The sequence below is a fragment of the Epinephelus moara genome, chromosome 6 (genome assembly GCF_006386435.1).
Source record: "Epinephelus moara isolate mb chromosome 6, YSFRI_EMoa_1.0, whole genome shotgun sequence".
Taxonomy (NCBI): domain Eukaryota; kingdom Metazoa; phylum Chordata; class Actinopteri; order Perciformes; family Serranidae; genus Epinephelus; species Epinephelus moara.
Window position 1 is genome coordinate 8467596 of NC_065511.1, and position 16375 is coordinate 8483970.

Sequence of the window (16375 nt, forward strand, 5' to 3'; positions counted from 1 at the left end):
TAACATTTGTGATCTTGAAACAATAGAATGATTAAGTGTTGATCTCGGCATAACAGGCGAGGAAACCTTTGATTGGTTTTCTGATGAAACTTGGTGCAATAATGCGCTGCAGTGGTGCGTTCCACCGTTTTTCAGATGACACATTTTAGCTCAGGGTTACGCTACAGTGAAAGGTCAAAACAAGGTAACAATGTAATGTTTACTGAGGCCTTGTTTAGTGCTCGCATCTTTTAGTCATCTCATTAGCTCATTTTCTCTGCCGCCCTCTCCTCTCACTTCTGTGGTTTCATTTTCTTTGTGGCTACTGTTCTGCTCCACAGATGGGCTGTATGGATTTCCCCAGCGCTGGTACAGTGACCATGCTTCGCACTGCAGCACGCTGCAGAAGTTAGACTCGGCCCTGTCTGTATCCCACTATGTTAGTTTTAAAGGTGAATCCAGCCTGGATTACCTTAGAAACCAGAGCAAGCAGGCTCCTGTCCCGGTTAAATAATCTAAGTAGCTGATGTATTAAGGAGTTTCAACTAAACAAACAGTCTCTAAGTTTCATCTTGATTAATGTTGGCAGTCATAACAGCTAACAAGCTGCGGAAAATCAGTTAGTGTGTGTGTGTGTGTGTGCATGCATGCCTGTGTGCGTGCGTGCGTGCGTGCGTGTGTGGACACGGTAGTCTGAGACGTTCAACTGTTAACTGGAGCGTTTACTGTCTCTTCCTCCCTTCTTCTGTTAATTATCAGTACACTGTAGAGACAGAGGAGTGTTTGTTAGCTGTAGATGTGGCAGCTCAACACAGACTTGGCCACAACACTGCTTTCCTCCAAAAATCACTGGAAACTTAAAGTACAGTCAGGTTCTAGTGGGAAGTCTGAATGAAAAAATATGGAAAAATATCTCCATGTAAATTGAAATCTTTCCTCCCGTCTGTCTATTCACTCACATGTACTTGCTCATATTCAACAAGAACCTATTTAAGCCCTACAGTGGCCCTGAGAGCTCAATTAAGAAAACGTCTTCATCGATTTGAAGACACATGCACACTGTTTAGGAAAAGTGCAAATAAAGAGACTGGGTGAACGAAGCTTATAACACAATGGCTGTTTGAATTGGCAGGCTAATAATAAGCAAAGGCTAATGCTAGATAGCAGACGCCTACAATAATACAGCCTGGTCACCTGCACACCACTGCACACCTGCACAAATCCAGTTGTGATTTAGTGAGCTGTCGCTGTTTTTCCAGCAGGGATAGTGCCATGAAAAGTGGTAGTTTTTTCACCAGGACATCATTGTGTTCTTGTTGGGATAGTGGCACAAAAAGCAGTTGTTTTGGGCGTAATAATGGCAGAAAAAATAATTGATGTTTACAGAGACATCATTGCGTTTCCTGCCAGGATAGTAGCACAAAAAGTGTTTTTTTTTACCAAGACTTTGCTGCGTTTTCTTGCCAGGATAGTTACCTTATAGTGGAAACAGTATCCGTTGTGTCGTGAACATCTTGCAGCGTGTTTCTCTATTTGCAGCACTTTGTCTAAATGCTGCACATGTCGTCAAATTGATGAAGATGCTTTCTTACTTTGCAGTGCCTTGAGCTTTCAGGGCCACTGTACTTCTTGCTCTCAAACACACACACACACACACACATAAACATATACAAAGTAGCTTATTAAACCATCAGCACCTTCTCAGCTCAGGGTGTTCAGTGAGTGACATTTAAGGGCAGTGTGACTTAGTTCATTAAACAGGATCAGACATAACGGGACCTCCCTGCAGGGGGAGGGGTCAGATGTTGTGACCCCTGGGCTTTGGGGTCAGGGGTGGATGGGGGGAGGAGGTGTGGGTCTGTCAGTCTGATTCAGTCAAGCTGGATTGAGAAAAAGTGTAGGGCATGAACCAAGGCAGAAACGCTCACATGTTTACATTTTTTCAGAAATCGGGTTACAGCAGAAAATGGTTAATATCCTTGTTACTGAAGTGCATGTCAACACAATGTATGTCGGCAGCTTTGTTGCTGCCCATCAGGGGTATACTAGGTTTTCCACAAGGGCTAATAGTGGCAGTTCTTTGATCATTCAGAAATCAGGGACGAAAGTTGCATGTTTAGGAGAGAGTGCGTTGTTGAAAACTGGGGAATGAAGAGATGATGGATAACAGAACCTGGTAAAAGCTGGCGGGGGAAAGAGGTGGAGGAAGTGCAGGATAAAGAGCAGGGGGAGCTGCTAAACTCAGTAAAGGGAAGTTGAGATGGCTGAGTTCATGGGTTTAGGGTTGGACCACATTATGCAGCAGATGTCCACTCTGGCCTGTTATTTAGGGCTATGGTATCTGCAGAAATCAGTTCAGGAAACATTGGTTTTTGGCTTCAGAGGAGCATAACTGTCACATTTTAGCTCATGTGACATGTCATGAATGGCCATGTCCACAGGTCAGCATTTAGAGCTTTACTTTATTACATTCTCTTCCATCTTACTGCCATCCACATATCAATGTTTGGCAAGAAAACGCCAAATGTGATAGGATTTCTGAACTCTGTGGTTGAACCAAACAATAAGATACATGGCCATCATGTCTGTGACATCAACTGCATGTTTTTGAATGGATTTATACTGCAGTTTGATAGAGAATAAGTTGGGTTTTTTGGGGGGGTATAATAAGCAAAAGCACAGAAAGATTGAGCCCTACTGTTGATATGATCTAATAAAACAAATGCAGTAATCTGCATGACTCAGGACATCGGTCATTTTGTTGCGTAGAGGGAAAAAAGTCTGATACTCAACACTTTTCATATTTTAGTTTGACACACAGTAACAAGACTACTGTAAGTATTTATGGTCATGCTAGCAGCTCTTTAAGGCAATTGCTAACATCAGCATGATGTGAACATGTGTTCTTCTACGCTGGTAGCCGTTCTTCTTCTTCTTCTTCTTCATTTGGTATTTAATGGCAGTCTATAAGACTTGAAGGCGAATATGTTGCCTCGTCAGGTACTGGTGGAATTGCAGCGAGTACTGTCACGTTTCTGAATTTTGGCTTTGACTTGGTACTGAATTGAATCGATTCTCAGGACATCCCTAATTTGGTAATGAACTAAAATATTGGACAAATTAAATTGTTGACCAAGGGGTAGATGAGAGGCCAGGGGATCTAACTTTATACAGTTCATCCTCTTGGTACATGAATGTGTTAACTGTCATGGCATTTCATCCATCCTTCACAAACCACTCTACAGGTTCAGTAGAAAGACCAGTGCTGAGGAGAGCAAAGAAAGCTATATGAGTAAAGTACACTCTAGAACTCCTCTGTCCAAGCCTTAGTTTCTCCTCAATGGATCAGTATTTTTCAAAACGGAGCTAAACACACATTTGCAGACATACTGAGAACACAAATTCTTGTGGACAGAAAGTAATGTAGGGAGAATTTTGAGCAGGAAATTTGGGTTTTTAGGGGGGTGATTTGGCACAATTATGGAGAATTGTATGCTGAATAGCAGTTATCGGTGGTTTTACCCAGAAATGCTGCTATCTCGTCCAGGTTTCAAAAATGCAAATCAGTGTACTTGGCGCTTCTGTTGGTCTTTTTGTTTCTCTCTGCATTTCCCCCATTTGGTCCTCTTTCTATTGTTGTGTATCTCTGTGTCCCAACACAGAGTATTTTGAGGATTTCATTTTTGGGGGGAGGGGAAGACCATCTCCATTAAAGGACAGCCAGCAGCTGGCCACGCCTGCTAAATCCTCCACACAAAAACCCACCCACTAGCTCCATCTGCTTCCCAAGTGGAACCCCCTGACACACACACACACACACACACTCACACATACACACCTACTTGGTGCTCTTTGATCCCAAGAGAGCGGAAGCCTACATCTGTTCTTAGTACATCAGATCCCTTTAAAACAATGAATCCCTTGTTGGCTTATAGAGTGTTTGACAGTGAAGTGAAGAGTGATGACACTCGTTTCACACACACACACAGCTACTCTATCTACTAACACATAGAGGTACATTGCTTTGCTGACCTTGACCTTGACAGATGAGCTGGGGCTTTTAACTGTTTTCACACAACAAGCTGTTAACCTTTAGTTGGTCCTGTCCTTCCGCATCAAGGGAAAACTCAACTACAGAACACAAGACGTGCCTTGTAAAGTCTTCCTGCATGTCAACATGTCAGTACATCCCAAAGTGATGATGATTCTTACCTTTCGAAATGGTCACTTAAATTAAAATGGTCATTTTCTTGGTGATGGACAAACCATAAAATGGAGATGCATGGGAAAGATCTCCTAAATTTCACCTTGTTTGGGGGGCTCTGGGTGTGCAACTTTTCTGAAGACAAATGTAACATTTCTTTAGACCTGGAGCTGATTTTAAAGGCCCTGCAGGAGAAACTAGTTAGGTAGCTGAATCTAAAAGATATCATGCAGCGATATATGTGCAGGCAGCCAGGAGGACATATTTATTTGTAGCAACAATGCTTTATACAGTAAATATGTGAAAGTACTCAGAAATATGTTTTCTCCCATTCATGTCCCCTAAAATGTCTGATCTTCACTACACTTACTTGTGTCTGAGCGATGCTTGTCACCAGAGAGGTGTTTTCATACTCCTCTACTGAAGAGGGCTAAGTCTGTGCACTTCCCTAAAATCTGAGATTCAAGGGTACCCCAGGCAAACTTTATTAGGTACATCACTCTTTTGAAAGCCAATCACGGTCTAATACAGGAAACATATCAACGGGACTTCGACACTACACCGGCAAAGAAACCTGAAACTTCCAGCGCAGAGTGGACTTGTCAGTACAGAGAGCAGAGTTAGCATTAGCATGATGGAGGTTTTGATAGCAAACATGGCGTGTGCAGTTTTTGGATGTTAACAGGACCAGTGTGGACACTTTAACATTGTAGCATTATTCTATGTTTTACAACCACTAACACTGAGTCAACCACTGCCAGTTAGTCTACATACTAACAAACAACATAAACAAATAAAAGATGTTAAGTACCCTTACCGTTCTGATACGTCTGCTAGTCACCGATTTTGGACAGACTCCTTATGTTCCTCTTATGCAAGCGCCTGCTTTCAGGATGTGCACACCTCTTTCACCGGTCAGTCAGTCCTCTGTCTAGCCTCGGTAGTGTGGAGAAAGCAAAATGCAAAACCTACTGCACACAGCAGTGGTGTGCAGGGCAGAGGCCAGTTTCATAATTTCTCAGTGAGGGAGAGAGAGTAAGTCTGCTTCCAGTCCCTTATCTGTTTTTTTCTTTCTCTGTCTTTTTTTATTGTATCTTATACTATCTCTTTATTACTGTCACGCAGGGGCATTAACACACTGTGCAGTAACCACACAGTATGGTATCGCGATATTTTGCGTGGAAATATTGTATCAATACACTTCTCCTTTTGGAGTCATAATTTACAGTTGAAAAAAGGCAATACATTGCAATATATCACAACATATGTTATTGCAATAGCCAGCATATCACAAACAATTAAATCACGATTATATAGTATTGTGACTGTATCGTGATAATATCGTATTATGGGGCCTCGGGTGATTCCAATTCCTACAGGTTAATCCAGCCCTGCTTCCTGATACCTGCAGATACAGAAGTCATATGTTACTGATTTTACATTGGTCTAAACACATGTAAAAACATGTACATGTTTGGAATCAGAAAGCTGAGAACAGAAAAACAATTTAAGATTCCTGGCGTATACAGGCCTGCTTCCTCTGGGAGCTGACTACCAAAGGCTGGGCGACCGACACAGAGAGGCAGAGAGAGGAGGAGGAGAGTATGAGGTGGTAAAGAGGAAAATCAAGGTAGCAAGGGACGAGAGAGAGAGGCAATGAATTATTTACTAGTCCACGGCCCCCTCCTCCTTTTTCATTTTTTACTCCTCCTCCTCTTTCTCTGCCCCCTATTCCTCTCCTCCTCCCTCTGTTTTACTCTCTCCACCTCCCTATCCTCTACTCTGTCTTTCCCAACATCCTCTAGTTTTTCCCTTTCATCTTTTACTCCCTTTCTCTCCTCTTCATCCTCTACTCCCTCTTGGTCATCTTTCACTTCCTCCTCCTGTTCACCCCCTTCAATCCTCCATTCTGTCTTTGTCTTTATCTCCTCAGTGTTCCCCCCTTTTCCTCTTCATGGGTGACCCTTAAAATATCTTCCAAAGTTGTGGTAATGATACTTTCTGCTGTGCCAGCAAAATCTCATACTGTGGACGTGTGGTGCTTTTAGTTCTGACATTTAACTCATCTTAGTGACTAATGCCAGGACCAAGCAAAGTGGAGTCATGCAGATAGTTTTTGGTTTATTCATACAGGTTTTGAGATTTCTGACTTTGACATCTCTGCCTTCAACGCACAAACAGGGATGTTAAAACAACATTTTGTGGTTTCAGGGGGAGTTATGTACTGAAACTATTTCTTGATTAACAACAGTTTATCTGTCCGCTCAGCATTTCTATGCAGCAGGGTCCAACTAAGTATTTTTTGTTCACTTGCCCCAGTACAAGTTGTTTTTTTATCAGCAGTTATCATATAACAACAAAGAGTAAAGAGAACTGTCATCAGAAATAATGGCGTTTTACCTTTATCTGACGCCACACAGCTAAACTCCTTTTTCCAGAATAATTGAAATGCTCTCTCGCACTCAGCTCATAAAATATTTTAGTGAATGCCTATCAATAGTGGGCCTGTGTAATTTTCAACAGAGATGAAAAGGAAGCAAAATGGCTCACTCCTTAGCCACCTCCATCTTCAGCTCCAGAAAAAAAAGATGAGTCATTCTTTTTTATTGGGCAAGTGAGTTGCTAGATTTACTAGCCTGACATGACATTTTACTTTACCCCTGGTAATCGAACAATTATTGTTGAGCCCTGTGTGTCACTGGCTGCTGGCAGGTTGCCAGATATGGTTCCTGGGCATAGGTGTGATAGGAATGATGGCACCATGCCTGGCAATGGCTCTGTGACAACAACACTTTGGGAAGAACTTGTTCATTCAAGAAATGGTTAGTCTGCAGCACAAAACTCACTGTCAAATTACAAATTGTCATTTCTACATTTCCTTTTACGTGCGTATTGATTATTGAGCTGTATGCTGTGTTCAACCCGTAAAGCAAATTTTTGCCTGGCATTGATGTGTGACTACAGCTGACAAAGTTTTTTGTTGGAATATTTCCCAGCTGCCAAAATTTTATATTGATAGCTGTGCTAATGGTTGTGCTAACTAGCTGGGGAAGGCAGCTAATGGCTAACATGGTTTTTAGTAAAGTACAATCAATAACTGAAATCCAGTAATGTGAACATGGTAAATAGGGAGGCTCCGTGCTCTGAACCAACATGACAACACTGCGGAGCATGTTAACGCCTTAATTTTTGCATTGTTTATCTCACATAATAAAAGGGCAACTTAAATTACAAGCAACCCAACAAAATAAGTTAAACAAGTCACACATACAACTTTTCAGAACTTACCATGTAGTCCTGTGGCTTCCTCTGTGGCTGAAAAATGAGGCCAATGCAAAAGTGCCGAAAACTGCAATTCATCAAATGAGCATCTGAGGCTGGCTCCAAAATTAAATAAATCCCCATGGACCTCCATGTTAAAATGCCCAACTTTACGGCAGAAGTAAAAAATTGGAAACAGCCAGACTAGCTGTTTCCCCTTTGCCCTAGTCTTCATGCTAAACAAGGCTAATCATGTCTTGACTCCAGCTGCATACTTTACTTAGCGCATGGATATTAGGTTGATTTCAATGTTTCCTCATCTAACTTGCAGAGAGAAAGTAAATAAGTTAATTTCTAAAATGTTGAACTATTCCTTTAACTGAACTTGTTGCAACCCAAGACAGTAATGAGAGAGGCCAGTGGCCTAGAAAGTCTCTTCACTAAAGACAGTGAATGGGATAGCTGATCACTCACTCATCATATTACCTTCACACAATGACAGCACATCTGATACACTTTAACCCTAACGTTCTCTAGTGTGTCAACAAACTGTTGATTTCAAGCTGCAAGGAAACATATAAAATGTGAGATGTGATGTTCAGTGTTTGACTGTATCACTGACAGAGTGTGTGTTCTGTCTCTTTGTGTGTGTTTCAGGTGGCTGTTGTAAAAAAAACCAGATGAAGACAAAGATGCTGAGATGGAGGATCCAGACGAATGGAAGAGCCCCAGTTCTCTTTATTTATTACCTTCACAATATGTGTGAGCGTGTGTGTGTGTGTGTGTGTGTGTGTGTGTGTGTGTGCGTGTGCGTGTGTGTGCGCCGTGTGTGCACCGTGTGCATGAGAAAGGGAGTAAGCATTCAGTACAGATATGAATGCATGTGTGCATTATGAACGGTACCTAAGATTTCAGGCTATCATTTGCAAATCAAATTTTGTTTACTTTTTATAAGGTTCCAATAACTCATATATCATTGTCACAGTATAAACAAAAGGACTTTACTATTGGTACATATTGTGTTTTGTGTTTGTAACTAGCCTCCTATTTAAGAATGTATATTTGTATGTATGATATACTCATCTAGAAACTATATAATGGACAATTTTAATATTGCTTCATCTTCTCACCACTATACTGCTCACGCCAAGACGCATAACTCAACAGACGCACACAGGAGACATGCATACAAGCAAAAATACATCTATAAAACAAAAACAATGCAGTCCGTTCAAAGAAAAAAAAAAGTCCTAAATAGTACGTTTTCAATTTCTTTCTTAACTGGTTCACTTCTAATTTGTGGAACCACAGACAATAATAACTATAATGGAGGGCTTTTTAGGTGGTGTAACACAACCTCTGGCAGCCATTTTGGAGGTCCTTGGTTCTTTGGTAGTTGAGAAAAGCTCATGTTATTTTAAATGTACAACTCTCTTGTTTAAAGGTTGAACTTACAATTTAATGACTGGTACATGTGTCTGATTTCGTATTAACATAATAGTAGCTTGTTAGCTGACTAACTGTGGTTTTTGTTGGGCAACTGTCACCGTTTTGGTACCAAAAAATATGATTTAAACACTAAAGCCTACATCTAGTAGGTAGTAGTAAATAGGGATTAGTAGTTGTGTATGAACGTATTGATCTTTGTCAGATATTTCGCTTTCTCTCCTTACTTGCCAGTGGGTGGGTTAAGGTCGCACATTTGAACATTTTCAACAAAATGCATTTTTCACAGTCTTATTTTTGTAGTTTTGACCATCGTTCTCATCAATTCTGAGAATATTTCACTCACAAGTAGCATTAATTTAGGAACTGCACTGTAAAAGCTTTTGAATAAGAAACATTAACATGTTTCTCCCAGGCCCCCGAAAGTTCGATTGGCTTTAAGGCCAATTATCGTAGTGGCCAAGCAGTGGAATTACAAACGCGGGGTCCATCACATGATGCCATAGGGCCCCAAAAAAAACTTTTCCCATAGACTTACATTGTGACAGAGATGACTGTAAATCAGTTGATAACTTTTTTTGAGCGTCACAATCCTCATTTCACTATTGGGACTTTATCCATGCAGTCCAATAATATTTCAGAAGTCTAGAAGAGCCACACGATTTTATCCCCATTCAAGTTAGCAGAGGGCTAAATCGAAAGTTAGCCTCTCGGACGGCAGAAGTTAGCTGCTGGGCTCACAAAAGTTTGTAGTACGCTTGCTTTATTGGCCCAATGTTGCAGAGGATCTGGGTAACTCTGTACCCAGTAAGTTGAACTTTTATGGCTTCATGCACCAGCTGTATCCAGTTCTCTTTATACATCCATGGTATTTTCTCAGAAACATGATTCCAGCTCTAGCCGTGCTGCCATTTTCTCCCAGTGGCCAACCTAGGTACTAAAACAAAACATATCCCCTGTGGTCTAAAGACACCAGTGTGCATGTACAGTGGACCACACACTGCGTAAATAAACAATTCAGCACATAGGTTGGGTGTGCAACCTTCACTGAAAGGAGCCTGTGCCATCTTGGAGTCTGGTACCCAGTTCTTACAATACATCCATTGGGTAACAACACTCACATTGTCTTGTTTTCCCTTCAAAAAAATGTTGTTGGTTTAAAATATTTTAAATGGAATGGATAATTATAGTTAACTTTTCAATATTTGTAATGCGACAAAATATTACCATAATCCATGACAATGGTGGCCAAAACTGCAAAAGTAAGACCTTGATTTTATGAAAGTGCTACTAGTTAGGATTTCCTTTTAATTTTTCCAGTGGACCTCCACGACAGAACCAGACCTGGCTTACATAAGCTTTGTGTTGCAACTGAAAAGCCTCTCCAAAGTAGATGATCTCTGCTAGAGATGTTGAAGGTGCACACATAAGACAACAGGGACAGCACTAACCAATGTGCGTAGGAATATAGACGCAATACCATAGTTGACAACAGCTGTAAGTGCGTGTGTCTAATAGAGAGCTGTGTGCGCTAGTGTGTGTGAGTGTATTAAACATGGGCAATAGCTAAGCATTGGGGCTTCCATCCATGCATATGAGCTAATGTACAAAAGGTAAAATACCAAGGCAATAGGATGTGTGGCCTATTGTATGATCCAGCCCATGACAATCCTCCCTTTCACTTTATCTGATACCAACAAAAGATCTGCAATATTTTATTAGATACAGATGTCAATAACAACAACTTTTTGTTACTGATCTGGCGCTTTTCTTTTAAATTAAACCAGCGTGGGGATGAATGTGTTCCAGCGTGTGGGAGTGTGTGTGCAGTATGTGTACTGTAGGTGGTGATTAACTTTGATCAGTCCCTTCACCACCAACATGTGCTCTCAGGTGGAGACTTCCCCTATATGTGTGCCCCTCAACATCCTACACATCCTAAATGTTTTGAAACTTTTTATGACACCATGACGAAGGTCAGCTGTATAATGTAGTATCATCTGCAAAGATGTTTATACTGTTTTATGGTCTTTCTTTTAATGTTTTGTGTGAAAATATCTGAATATTACAGCTTAGACGTATGGTGATAATTGTGAAGTACTATCAATACAATGGCTTCCTATTGATCAATCAGTTTGAAATCGACTGAGACAATAATATTGGCCCTGCACTGTTGATTAGCCGAAGAGATGAGGCTGCTAATGTGGCGTTGTGGAGAATTGGAAACTGTGGATAATATGTCGCTCCACGGTCTGTCAAACACACTCACACACACACACACACTCACATTTATAATATAGATGTCTTGCCTGCTAGGATAACCTTCCCACACCCATCTAGTCCTATCAGCACCAGTACAGTATAAACCTGCAGCCCCTCCATGCCTCCCTCCAGCTGGTATTTGCTTTGCAGTCTGTCGCATTCAAGGATAGGTTTGTATTTTTTCATGTCTATCGTAATACAACACTTCCATAATGTTGTCACCCCATTCTCCAAGTAGGTACCAAAATGCATTCCAAAATTCAGCTGTAGCCAAAATGGAGCTTCAGCAGTCTGAGTCGGCCCAATCGAGTGGTTATCTTCGTCGTTTGTCAGTTTCATAACAGATCATTTTCTCAAAAGCTGGTGGACCAGAGCCTAAATGACAAGAAATGTTTGACCAACTTTTCCCAGGTGGCTGGGATGTGATGCCCATGTTATGTTGCTTTAGATGTAGCCTGGCAGCTATCTGTTGACAATGTTAGCAAACAACTGTCAACTTTATAAGAACACCACCAATTTCAGCAATCCAGCCTATCCTAAACAGTCACTGGCAGTATATCTAAGATAGACAGTCAAACAGACACACATACACACAGATGTGAAGAAACACAGGAAATGGAAGCTTTTCTGAAAACTGTAGTGATGCATGAATGTTTCAGAATTGGTGTCTAAACATGACTGCCACAACATAAGATGGTTATTATTTTTTAACGTGCGTCAATTTCAGACAAAACAAATACTGACTTGGTGTTCAAAGGCCTTAAACCATGTCACAAAGCAATATTTCCATCATGTTTTTCACATATTTGACTTAGCACCATCGACTCTTTAGCTTAGTGGGCCAAACTCCTAATATTTGCGTAACAGTAGTGAATGGAAACACACATTATTTTGAATTTTGTTGTGCTGATTCTCTGCAAATGTGGTTAAAATTTGCACCATTTCCATGGAAACTTCATCTCCAACTGCTGAAGATAAGTTTTGGCTGAACTTTGGGATGAATTTTTGCACAAAACAAGGACTGCAGATTTTTTCCTTCTATCTTTTAGCCACTTGAGTTAAGATAGACTTGAAAATATCTTAACCTATCCTTTAAAAGAGGAAAAGCAATAAAGAGAAGGAATCGGAGTCTTATAGTACTTTGGCATTTTACCATGACTGCGTTCCTGTCCAGCTTCTTCAACCATAGAGGAGATAGTGGCTCTGAGGCAAAATAAATGATTATGGGCTAGATTCTCCCCAATAGCGTTTTGAAAATGCACTTTAAAGAAAAATCAGTTTGCCCTACATTCCAGCCTGTATAGTCACTTTTATGCACTTGCTTTTCCCTTAATGATAAATATATAAATAGAAATATATATAGAAATATATATAGACCCTTGCTTTGCCTGACGCAAAGCAAACCAGCCCTTCTTACAAATGTAAATATTGTCCCTGGTTTTGAACCTTTACCACAGATTGAGGAGAGCTCATAGGAATACTGTACTTGAAGTTATCTTGCGGCTTTTCAGTGTCATCCCCAGGCTGTGATTGTGTGGCAGAAAAAAAGGGGAGGAGAGGGGGTGGGTAATGCCAGTAAAGCGGCGTGACAGAAGAGGGTTAATACCATCGAGCTGTGCTAAGATTGCCCAGCCTCATGTGGCTTTAAGGGATTGCAGGCAGTATTAGCAGCTGAATAATTATTTTTGGCATGTTTCTCCTTGTGCACACTTGCGGTGTGGCACACTTCGCTTTGTTTGCCCCTCAACACTCTTACTTTTGTGGAGTTTTGGCAGCCTGCAGTCTTGTACAAAAACTTATATTTTTGAGTCCTGTGTGGGCAGAGTTCCTGAAGGCACTCTGTTCAAACTTGAATGTTCTTCATATATTTCAAATAAAGTCCAGTGAAGGAAAGACTTGGTGGAATTGCACATTTAGCACTGTGACAGGAACGGTGAGAAATAATATCAATATAAATGTCAGATGATAGAAGGTGAAACCTTCTATGAAGTGAAATAGTGATGCTTCCACTATGTTTGTATACAGGGTTGCAAAGGTCCCCTTAATGCTATCAAAGAGAGATCATATATGAATAAACATGTATGATGACTATAAATATAAGGCATCTATTTTTGGCATTGTTTATCATGTGGACAGAAGTGGTATCGGTAGGAAAAACATAGGTTGAATCCAACATGCATCCTTGTTGTGCTGAACAATGAATCTGTGTTTGCAACTTTTTACAACAAAGCTTCTCTCGCGTTTTATTTTTCTTTTTTGTATGCTGCACTGAAAATACGTCATTTTCACAAGTGGTTTGGAAAACAGAAGTGTCGTCACTTCATCAAGTGAAACAATATAGTATACAGTAGAATAGCTGTTGCATTATTTGTTACGACCTGTATGTAATGTTATTATGGAAGATGTAATGTCCTTCTGTAAATGTTGTTTAATGTTGTTTTACCTGAAATAAAATTTATTAATGCTTCAGATGTGTCTGTTGAGCTCTGACTTTGGTTCTTTACTATACCAAATGCCTGTGGCTATGGTCCAACATCTAATGTTGACTTTTGCTTTTCCACATTTCTGATATATCATTTTCATGGAGACAAGAGAAGGCCAGGGGTCCTGCCTTGATCACCAGCTGCCCAAGGACAGACAGGGTGTGTTCTTTAAATTTCCTGGCCTTTTGGAGCATATTTTGGCCCAATATTTTGAACCATATTTTTTTGGTTTTGCTTTTTTACGGGGTAATACAGTGTAGGTCTTTCAAATCAACTCATAAATTAGTCATTTACAACGTAGCTACGTTACATCACCCATTGGTTTGTGGGTTCCCATTTTAAAGCCTCAGGTTTGGCATTTTGGCAGGCACCATTTGGATATTAGAGCCAGATTTGACCATATTTGGACAAAGGGTTGAGCTAACCCCAACGCTAGTGGCTAGCTTAGTTGACGCAGTGCATTTACAGCTGTGGTTTACCTCTGGTAATACGTATTCATCCATCCATTTTCAACCGCTTATCCGAAGCCGGGTCATGGAGGCAGCAGGCTGAGCGAAGTATTTCAGACACCCCTCTCCCAAACAACACTCTCCAGCTCCTCCTGGGGGATCCCGAGGCGTCCCCAGGGCAGACAAGATATGTAATCCCTCCAGCAGTTTCTGGGTTTACCCTGGGGCCTCCTACCAGTTGGACATGCCCAGAACACCTGTAACGGGAGGCGCCCAGGAGGCATCCTGATCAGATGCTCGCACCACCTCAACAGATCCCTTTCGATGTGAAGGAAGCAGTGGCTCTACTCCGAGCTCCCTCTGGATGTCAGAGCTCCTCACCCTAGCTCAGCTCAGCCACCTTTCAGAGGAATCTCAAATCAGCCGCATTTATCTGCCACCTCATCCTTTAAGTCATTACCCATGGCTCATGACCATAGGTAAGGGTGGGATATTAATGGACCAATAAAGCTTTGCCCTCTGACTCAGCTCTCTCTTCACCACGACACCCAAGATAGTTAAACTCCCTTGTTTGGGGCAGTAACTCATAATGCCAATGCTAATTTTTGCTAGCCAAAAACAGGCTTAAAACCATTAAAACAAAGTTCAACAGAAAATCAGAATATCTGACGCCTTAGAAGGTCTTTTAGTATAACCAGACTCTAAGACTGTTTAGTTACAATGAACTTTCATGAACTGAAAACACACTGAAATAGTAACAGCGCCCATACATTAGGTTACACCACAGTTCCATATCCTAACCATGTTGTTGCCTTTCACTCAAAGCGGCTGTGCCCTTAATTATGCAAAACTTGAAGCCCTGATAACAAGTAAATGGTTGAGTTACAGGCCTATAAAAATTCAACCCCCGTACAGTTGTCATAAATGGGGATATAAGCTAAGGAGGCCATTTGTACCAGGCTGTAAACATGTTTATTTCTGCTGTAAAGCAGGGTATTTTAATATGGGGGTCTATGGGGATTGACTCACTTCTGGAGTCAGTCTCAAGTGGCCTTTCAAGGAACTGCAGCTTTTGGCATATCCAAGTTGGCTTAATTTTTCAGCCTTGGAGGTTGCCCCTTGATTATAGCCCAGGCAAGTTAATTTTCATGGTGTAGCGATACAAGCTTGAAAATTGGTGGGGAGCTGATGTGAAACTGAAACTTCTGAGTTCTGTTCCAAAAGTGAGAAAACTGAATTCAAGTTAAAACCATTTAATGATAAATTCTTGATCTTGGTAATCCAGATATAAATAGTGTCACAGTACAGGTAGTACTGGTTAAATGTTCTGTTGTCCCACCTAGGGAAAATCATTAATGCTAAGCCTCATGGTTGTACTGTGGTTGCCAACCAAAAAAAAGATGCAGGCCTGCTTCCCACAGTTGCTCCACTGGTTTCCCGCGGGGATGGGCCAGCCCATCCCAGACCTCTTCTTGTTTTAACAAAGCATGCCCTGAGCTCGGCTCTGGTTTCAGTTCATATAGGTCAACAAATGTTTGTATCTCTAATCTCTGTCCTCCTGGTTTCTCCCTAATATTACGTAAGACCTGCCTCCTTGAGGTTGGCAACCAATCAAAACACAAATGACAACCGGTGACTGTGACAGATCTGCTTGTTTATTTAATATTTTTGCCTTTACCATCCTTCAACAAACCCAAACCCTTTGCAGGTCCATGTCATGATGGACTTACAGTACTTATCAGGGTCTGGCATAAACACGGCATCCACATCCTAAATCGTAATTACAAGGGGGTCACTTTTCTCTCAAGTTCCAAAATAATATCACTGAAGAGCCTAGAACCCAAACAAACAGGGATGCCTGACATCAGATAAAATGAGCTGTTTACAGCAATTAACACAAATATAACAGCTTTTACTTGTGTACTTTTTAGCATATACTTCGCTTCATTTCAAGTCACTTTTGTTAGAATAAAATTAAAAGTCACATGGAAAAGTCCTGACAAACTGTGTGTGAGAGGAACAGTAAAATTAGTTTCAGGGCTGGGAGGACTGCAGAACAGCAGTTGCACCTGGTCAGGACGGACAGTAAGGGAACAGTACAAAAAATACACAAGATTGCAAAGAAATTAAGGATCATGTCATTGTGGGTTATGATAAGGGTTAACATTACTGTACGTCGGCATTGTTTAAAAAAAGTTTCATCAACCTTAATTAACCACTCGGCAAGCAGGCAAGTGACCCAAATCAAACCCAGCCATGATGCTACATCGCTAAGAGCTGCATTATTGGTC

At 41.0% G+C, this 16375-nt stretch overlaps 1 protein-coding gene across 2 annotated transcripts in view; it reads left to right on the top strand.

Moving 5' to 3' along the window:
- Positions 1–13621, top strand: part of cdk14 (cyclin-dependent kinase 14) — a 270852-nt gene extending 257231 nt beyond the window's left edge. For both annotated transcript variants that reach the window (XM_050047719.1, XM_050047720.1), the window contains one exon: positions 8102–13621. The gene's annotated coding sequence lies outside the window, so the exon portion shown is untranslated. The remainder of the gene's footprint in view (positions 1–8101) is intronic.
- The last annotated feature ends 2754 nt before the right edge of the window (positions 13622–16375 follow it).